Below are 9,671 nucleotides of genomic sequence, written 5' to 3'. Positions count from 1 at the left end.
CACACACACACACACACACACACACACACCTTACTCCCCTTCTTGGCTTCCATGGCAACCCCCACGGGAACCTTTCCCCAATAGAATGTTTCCCACACGGGAACCACACCTGTTGGCATTCTCACTAACAATCGCAACACTGTTTCAATAATATATAGAACTTTTCTCGCAGCTCTGGTATAGAAAGCTTTTTTGAGGCCTTGCTCACAATTCATTCTGTGGCAGCACAATGACCAAACAATGTACTGTATGTGAGGCTCTTGATCATATCTTTGATCATGACACTGGTGAGGAGGTGAGAGGCCAGAAAACTGACAGTGAAGATGCATTAGAGGAGGAAGTGTCAGAAGTTGAAGACAACACAGAATATGATCCAGACCAAGAGACAACCGATCTGGAACTATCCAGTAATGAGGACGAGGGCCCTGCTGAGGTTGTTGTTACATTCCGGCCAAAGAATGGGGATATGTCTTGGTCTTCATCCCCACCTAAGAGGAGAGGTCGGCTGTCGGCTGAAAATGTTATCAGGATGACCCCAGGGCCAACGAGATACGCCATATCCGGGGGCGATGACATTAAATCCTGCTTCAAACTGTTCCTGACAGAGTCAATCGAAACTGTAGTGATAAACATGACGAACTTGGAGGGGAGACGCGATTACAAAGACAACTGGAAGGAGGTAGACCGGACAGACGTCCAAGCATGCGTGGGTCTCTTGATTTTGTCTGGTGTGTACAGATCCAGAAACGAATCAACCACCAGTTTATGGGATGCAGAGTCTGGTAGGGCAATTTTTCGTGCCACTATGTCACTCCAGACATTTCATGTGTTGTCACGAATGATTCGCTTCAACAACCGTGATACAAGACCAGGCCTGTGTCAACAAGACAAGCTGGCAGCGATCAGAGAGGTTTCGCACAAGTGGGTGGAGCGCCTGCCAGTCATCTACAACCCAAGTCCAGTCATCACAGTGGATGAGTGTCTGGTCGCTTTTAGGGGACACTACCCATTCAAACAGTACATGCCAAGCAAACTGTCTAAATATGGAATGAAGATATGGGCTGCATGTGATGCCAGGACAAGTTATGCCTGGAACCTGCTGACGGTGTTCCCGAAAGGAACCAGGGAGAGCGGGTGGTCCTGGAAATGACTGCAGGTCTCCAGGGGCACAACATAACATGTGACAATTTCTGCAATTTCTGCTCTTGGTCAGGAGCTGCTCCAAAAAAAACGACCATGGTGGGTGGGGACTGTCAGAAGGTACAAGCCTGAGTTGCCCACTGCTTTACTCACTACCAAGGACAGGGATCGTTTTTCCTCTAAATCTGCCTCCACCGATACACAGATTCGTGTGTCCTACTGCCCGAAGAAAAAGAGGAATGTGCTCCTGATGACAACTCTGCACAGTGATGCCTCTGTGAGTATCAGGGAGGACAGGAAGCCCAACGCTGTCCTGGATTACAACAGGAACAAAGAGGGAATTGACAACCTTGATGAGGTATGTGTACTTTTTCTTCTATTACCAGATTGTTTTATCTGCATCATAAAAATGAGACCTGTTGTTGTTTGGTGAAATGCTTATTGAATTTGTGAACAATATGGAGGCAATTCTATTCATTTGAATATGTAAATATGTTTACGATGTGATAAATTAAAACAACGCTTTGATGCAATTTTTCACGTTACTATGCAAGCCATGAAGTATCACTTGTATGCACTCATTATTTTATTTACCGATTGTTGCACTTTTGCAGGTTACTGGCACATACTCTTGTAAGAGGATGACGACACGTTGGTTTGCACATGGTGTTCTTCAATATCCTAGATGTGTCGGCCTACAATGCGTTTGTGGTGTGGATGGAGGTGATTTCAGGCTGGAAGCAGGGGAAATTCTTCAAGAGGAGACTATTCCTAGAAGAGTTGGGGAAAGCCATGGTGGCACCCCTCATTCAAAGGCACAAACACCTTCCTCCAACACCATCCTCTGCTGGATTGGTTAGAGATATACAAGGGCCAGAAGCAAGATCTACGGCCGCCAGAGACAGAAGAGACAAAAATGTAACCACCATTGATTGACAAATTGTGAACATTTTCATGTTTTGGTTATTGTTGGTAATACTGTTATTGTTACTGTTGTTATTTAATGTGTTCAGCCATTAATTTTATAATATGGTAAAGTTTTCATATGTTGTTTTGGGCATGTCCTTTCTTTACTAATAAAATCATACCGGTCAGTTTTGACCGGGAACACAACAGATGTTATTTTGTGCCACTTAAAAAAAATGTTTGAAATGGTTTCAAAACAAATGTCCTTGTTAAACTTTGACACAAGTAGTATGTGATAAATAGCACAATATGTTTAATCTGAGTATTTGTTATAGTCAAAATAATCCATACATTATGCTTTTTTACTCAAAAACTGTCATCTTTGTTTTCTTTATTATTTTGGTTAGGTCAGGGTGTGTTGAGGTTGGTACGTGTGTTTTGTCTAGGGTTTTTGTATATCTATGGGGTTTTGGTATGTCTAGATAAATGTAGGTCTATGGTGGCCTGAATTGGTTCCCAATCAGAGGAAGCTGTTTATCGTTGTCTCTGATTGGGGATCCTATTTAGGTTGCCATTTTCCATTTTGGTTTTGTGGGTTATTGTCTATGTGTAGTTGCCTGTCAGCACTCGTGTTGTATAGCGTCATGGTCGTTTTGGTGTTAGTTTGTTTAGTGTTCTTTGTGTAATAAAATAATAATGTATTCGTATCACGCTGCGCCTTGGTCTCCTCGTTATGACGAACGTGACAAAAACGAGTTGTATGAGCTCAGGTCAATGAGGCCTACAAGCCATAAATAGCGAATAGAAGTTCAAAACTTGTAATGTTCACAAGAACGTAAGTTGCTAAAAATATCTAACACAACGTTAGGTGATAAAATATGTATTATTATGGATTTATAATCATCTATAATGGGGTGGTCATTTTGGACCGGGAACACAATATTAATTAACATGAAACGAACACAACAGGAGGGTTAAAGTCATGTTCTCAGAACGTTCAGAGAACGTTAAGAAACAATGTTCTTCTGTGGGAATTTTAGTACTTCAGCATAATGTTTTCTTCAGGTTTCATCAAGGAGTGGGCATCTGATCTATTTAAAGTTATATTCTCAAAACATTAAGAAAACTTTACATAAAAAACACAAGAAAAAGTAACATTCAAAGATAGTTCAAATAATGGTATTTAAAAAATGTAACTATAGATTACATTCTTAGCAACAACAAAACTCTCTCTATCCTCTATCTTGTTAAGTGTGATCTTAATGAGTACTTGTCTTCATTGAAATCGGGTCTGTTTGAATGGACAAAAATTAACAGCTTTGTATGAGTTTTAAAAAATCTGCAGTGCTGGCACATTCCTTGTGGCACAGTGGACTAATTACATGATTAGGGACTAGAAAATCACAGGTTCAAATCTCACTGATGCTTTAAAAACAAATCTTATCCCAGAGAGGATAAAAATAAATCTGCTTGCATGATTAATGCCTATTCAAACTCATTTCCATGTGTCCTATCTGTGCTTGGAGTGCAAAACAGTTAACCTAAGCTAGCAGTCTTATTGAAACATGTTCTCAGAATGTTATTTAATTACCTTCAAATATAGAATTTCCATTCTCACAATGTTGTTAAAACTTTCAGGGAACCATAGTACATTTTTCTCAAAACCTCCCTGCAACCAAAAACTCTACATTCCCAGAAAAGGTGAAATTTTCACTCCCGTTCTCAGAATGTTTAAACAACTTGAAGTTGTACCGGTCAGGAAGCATATGGCCTCGTTCCAAGAACCAGTGGGAAACAGAAAACGTACATTCCCTCAACCTCCAAGGAGCCAAACGTGCTAGCTGGGGAGACACAAAAAAGGACAAGGTCTGGACAGCACTTGTGCCAGTTGATTTAAATTGGGTATTTGTCATCGCTCAAACTCAGAACTTCTTGCCAAAAGGCTAATAAAATTTTACTCTGCCTAAAAGTGCTGCCAGTCTTTCATTCGTTTTGTGATTTGATGTTAGTCCATAGTCTTTATCCTTACAGTGAAGCACTTTAGGAGAATTTTAGTGCAAGCTCTGTTTTTGCTCTTGTGGTGTTGTTGTTGACCTTGCAGTTTCTTCAGCCTCACACTCTGACAGCTCGCCTTTGGTCTTTTTTCATACTTTATTTGTATATGTTGTAGACTCTGCCTTAAATATTCCCTTTTCTTCCCACAAACTGCCAGTGACAGTTTTGTGACACATTCACAGAGGAATAAAGCTTTAAATGGCACAGTAAACCATTACCCAAAGTGAATGTTCCACTGTGTCAAAAACACTTTGCCTCTGTTTTAAAACCACTATAGACGGACTTATGAAGAATTTGAAGGATTGTAAGTCTTGTTTGAATGCTTGATTGTTAAGTGTCTATTGCACGTAAAACAATAATTGATCTAATTGCTCCGTGTTGCTTGGCATCTAGTGAGGTTGGCCTCTCCCTGCCTCTCTCTGTGCAGCTGGTAAATCCTAGCTGGAGACATGGGAGATCAGTCAGCCTGGAGATTTACACCTGACATGCTCTTAAACCCCCTGGCCTAACACTGAGGGTGGCAGAGGGCTTGATGCCAAACACCAAGCCTACCCAGACCCACAGAGCAATTTAACTGCTGTGTTTGATAGGTTTTATAGGTGCATCAGGCTCAGGCTGAGACTGATGCTGGGGCACCGCACTGAGCGAGGACACAAGCAAAAGAGAGCATTGATTGACCAATTCACTAGAACACACTTTTGAAAAGGTGCCAATACGCCCTAACTTACAGCTGCTCTCTGAATGCCTTTCCCTAAGGTGACATTCAGGCTAAAGCACTATAGTACAGTGCTGGGAGTGGAGACCATGTTGATCGTATTAAAATCAAGGGCATTTTACAGTGTATTTTATGATACGATTAGCATGTCACTACTACTCTGAACTAGACGGGTATATGGCGGTATCAGTATTGTCTGGCTGCTGACTCAGGATAGGTCGATGCCTCTGAGTCTTCAAATGTCACTGGTGCTCAGTGGCTAATTATGAAAGAAACGTAGTATACATTATTTCTTTGTTTTTTCGTCCCGCTCTATTGAAGCAAGATGACTTAATGAAATCTCACAGCAATTCATCTTTAGACATACAGGGTACCTCTGAGCGACTTTGTCAGCAAGCCACCCAGAGAGTGCGAGCCGGAACCTGACATTTGACTAATTGCTCTCATTTGAGAATGATCACTGCTCTGATGTATTGGCGATGCACAGCAGCGACAACACAACACACAGGAACCCCTGTCAGGCTGGTGACCTGCTTCACTCCTTGAATCCATTAGGAATGGCTAAAACCACCAAATTACACCAATAAAGAACTGCATTAATTAGATAGGAAAAGAGCATAAGAGGTGAATAGAATGGAAGGGGGCCCTACTGGTGGCCCCCCAGGTTGGCAGTAATTATTGCAATTGGTTATTTACCAAAGCCCCATATACTACCCACCACCGCGACCTATACGCTCTCGTTGGCTGGCCCTCGCTTCATACTCGTCGCCAAACCCACTGGCTCCAGGTCATCTACAAGACCCTGCTAGGTAAAGTCCCCCCTTATCTCAGCTCGCTGGTCACCATAGCAGCACCCACCTGTAGCACGCACTCCAGCAGGTATATCTCTCTGGTCACCCCCAAAACCAATTCCCCCTTTGGCCGCCTCTCCTTCCAGTTCCCTGCTGCCAATGACTGGAACGAACTACAAAAATCTCTGAAACTGGAAACACTTATTTCCCTCACTAGCTTTAAGCACCAGCTGTCAGAGCAGCTCACAGATTACTGCACATGTACATAGCTCATCTATAATTTAGCCCAAACAACTACCTCTTCCCCTACTGTATTTATTTATTTATTTTGCTCCTTTGCACCCCATTATTTATATTTCTACTTTGCACATTCTTCCACTGCAAATCTACCATTCCAGTGTTTTACTTGCTATATTGTATTTACTTCGCCACAATGGCCTTTTTCTTTTGCCTTTACCTCCCTTATCTCACCTCATTTGCTCATATTGTATATACATATACAGAAAGTATTCGGCCCCCTTGAACTTTGCGACCTTTTGCCACATTTCAGGCTTCAAACATAAAGCTATACAACTGTATTTTTTTGTGAAGTATGAACAACAAGTGGGACACAATCATGAAGTGGAACGACATTTATTGGATATTTCAAACTTTTTTAACAAATCAAAAACTGAAAAATTGGGCGTGCAAAATTATTCAGCCCCCTTAAGTTAATACTTTGTAGCGCCACCTTTTGCTGCGATTACAGCTGTAAGTCGCTTAGGGTATGTCTCTATCAGTTTTGCACATCGAGAGACTGAAATGTTTTCCCATTCCTCCTTGCAAAACAGCTCGAGCTCAGTGAGGTTGGATGGAGAGCATTTGTGAACAGCAGTTTTCAGTTCTTTCCAGAGATTCTCGATTGGATTCAGGTCTGGACTTTGACTTGGCCATTCTAACACCTGGATATGTTTATTTTTGAACCATTCCATTGTAGATTTTGCTTTATGTTTTGGATCATTGTCTTGTTGGAAGACAAATCTCCGTCCCAGTCTCAGGTCTTTTGCAGACTCCATCAGGTTTTCTTCCAGAATGGTCCTGTATTTGGCGTCATCCATCTTCCCATCAATTTTAACCATCTTCCCTGTCCCTGCTGAAGAAAAGCAGGCCCAAACCATGATGCTGCCACCACCATGTTTGACAGTGGGGATGGTGTGTTCAGCTGTGTTGCTTTTACGCCAAACATAACGTTTTGCATTGTTGCCAAAAAGTTCAATTTTGGTTTCATCTGACCAGAGCACCTTCCACATGTTTGGTGTGTCTCCCAGGTGGCTTGTGGCAAACTTTAAACAACACTTTTTATGGATATCTTTAAGAAATGGCTTTCTTCTTGCCACTCTTCCATAAAGGCCACATTTGTGCAATATACGACTGATTGTTGTCCTATTGACAGAGTCTCCCATCTCAGCTGTAGATCTCTGCAGTTCATCCAGAGTGATCATGGGCCTCTTGGCTGCATCTCTGATCAGTCTTCTCCTTGTATGAGCTGAAAGTTTAGAGGGACGGCCAGGTCTTGGTAGATTTGCAGTGGTCTGATACACCTTCCATTTCAATATTATCGCTTGCACAGTGCTCCTTGGGATGTTTAAAGCTTGGGAAATATTTTTGTATCCAAATCCGGCTTTAAACTTCTTCACAACAGTATCTCGGACCTGCCTAGTGTGTTCCTTGTTCTTCATGATGCTCTCTGCGCTTTTAACGGACCTCTGAGACTATCACAGTGCAGGTGCATTTATACGGAGACTTGATTACACACAGGTGGATTGTATTTATCATCATTAGTCATTTAGGTCAACATTGGATCATTCAGAGATCCTCACTGAACTTCTGGAGAGAGTTTGCTGCACTGAAAGTAAAGGGGCTGAATAATTTTGCACGCCCAATTTTTCAGTTTTTGATTTGTTAAAAAAGTTTGAAATATCCAATAAATGTCGTTCCACTTCATGATTATGTCCCACTTGTTGTTGATTCTTCACAAAAAAATACAGTTTTATATCTTTATGTTTAAAGCCTGAAATGTGGCAAAAGGTCGCAAAGTTCAAGGGGGCCGAATACTTTCGCAAGGCACTGTAGACTTATTTTGCTATTGTATTATTGACTGTATGTTTGTTTTACTCCATGTGTAACTCTGTGTTGTTGTATGTGTCAAACTGCTTTGCTTTTTCTTGGCCAGGTCGCAATTGTAAATGAGAACTTGTTCTCAACTTGCCTACCTGGTTAAATAAATGTGAAATAAATAAAATAAAATAAAGATTTCAGGGAGATTCTCATTGGAGCTCAGACTTGTCTCTGTGTGTATCAATGAAGGGCGAGGCTAATCCATACAAGAATCATTCATCTCCTGCAACATCTGTTATTGCAGAATACTCAGCTATACATCACCCTTCTTTATCTCTCCTTCTCTCCTCCTCTGTCCTAGCCCTGTTTGAGTGACTCTTACCTGTCCTTGGCCCCCTGTCGATCACTTTATTTTTGATGAAGACCTCAATGATGGCCTCCAGAACTAGAATGGAGGACACATTAAAGTTAGAGGAGGCAGTAAAATAAATGATGTGCTATAGAGAGGGGTGTACAGGAAAACATTTAAGTAAGAGATGGGGAAAGCCGTCTCCTTGAAGGTGAACATAAGGGCCACTTGGGGAGTGCTTTGTACATAGCATCTGTCTTCATCATCATTTAACTCTTGTTTGCTGGTTTTACTAAACTGTCAGAAACACTCTGCCCTCCTGGCCTTTACCTGTAAATGCCATGAAAATGCTGACAGTCTGCCAAAGCAGAGCTCCCAGGAAAGAACTGCTGCCTGCGTCTTCTTAGAATTCTACAGTGCTTTGTCAGAATTAGAGTTGCCTACCTGCACTTACTGTAGCTGCTGCTGCACTTAGCTGGTCTGGGCATTTATATTCTGGAGTCATCTATGCCCATGGGCCTATTGAAAATTAATTCAGTAGTGGTTTTCTGTTAGTGAAATTGACTGTGTATTTAGGTCATCCAGGTCCCACTCTTTCTCATTCAGGCCTAATACAGGAAGTTACTGGAACACATTACCAGACCACCATATAGTTGTTTGAGTGTCATCTACTTCTCATCCATCTCCCGTGTTATTTAAAGTCAAGGACGTTCCATGGGGACTGTGTGTCTGTTCTTTGTTGCAGTTGTTCTGTTTTTTCATGATGTCATCATGAAACTGTCGCCCAGCTGCTGAAGAAAACGTTATGCCTGATTTCTGAGCAATTTCCTGCAATATATAACTTGTATACATCTGTATGGCTGGATCATTTAAGCAGGTACTGGGGTTTCATCAGTTGCAATCATATTTCTCCCTCTTCTCTCTCTTCTGCAAATGACTCCTCGCTTTTCTCTCTTACTTACTTATCCTGAATTGTAAATGCACTGCATGGGATTTTTTGGGACTCGTCAGTCAGAGAAGGTATCAGTAACTTTCAAACAAGAAATATATTATACCGGTGCAGTAAATGTATTCATGACTATCAATTGATTACGTGCAGATGAACTATTCAGAAAGAAACTGAAGTCAGTGCCTAGTAGAAATTCATTGCATATAGTGATTGCTTTGAGCCCATTTCATTGGGTATTATACAGTACTCAGTTGATTTTGGGGTAAAACTTTACTTGACATATCCATGTCATAGTGTGTCATAGCAGCTGACATAACTTGTCATAACCTGTCATAATATGGTCACAACACTGTCCTGACACATATATGTATACCTGTTGTGACATAGTGTATATTGCATTATTTTATGGCTGGTTATACAGTGACACCTACATAGTTCAGTTTCTGAGGTGTATTTGTTCAGTTCTTTGTTTTGTGGCTCTACTGCTCTACTGATGCAGTCCATCTGAATGAGTTCTTCTTGGATGGGTTTTAGGTTCTGGGTCCAACATACTGTAGTGATGAGGCTGAGAGAAGCATGGTTGGGGCACCTTGTTTTTTAGAGCTCGGTCTCTCTACTCCCCCAATGCCAACTGTTGTTCTGCCATTCCACAACTGAGCTGAAATGACA

At 41.5% G+C, this 9,671-nt stretch overlaps 1 long non-coding RNA gene across 1 annotated transcript; it reads left to right on the top strand.

Moving 5' to 3' along the window:
* The first annotated feature begins 1,073 nt into the window (after window positions 1–1,073).
* LOC110506451 lies at window positions 1,074–2,753 on the top strand. Its single transcript, XR_002470971.2, has 2 exons — window positions 1,074–1,498; window positions 1,755–2,753. It is a non-coding gene; the product is annotated as an uncharacterized LOC110506451 (long non-coding RNA).
* Window positions 2,754–9,671: the final 6,918 nt, after the last annotated feature.

This window comes from Oncorhynchus mykiss, chromosome 26 (genome assembly GCF_013265735.2).
Source record: "Oncorhynchus mykiss isolate Arlee chromosome 26, USDA_OmykA_1.1, whole genome shotgun sequence".
Classification (NCBI taxonomy): Eukaryota; Metazoa; Chordata; class Actinopteri; order Salmoniformes; family Salmonidae; genus Oncorhynchus; species Oncorhynchus mykiss.
The sequence above is the reverse complement of the archived record's forward strand: the minus strand, read 5'-3'. Positions and strand labels throughout refer to the sequence as shown.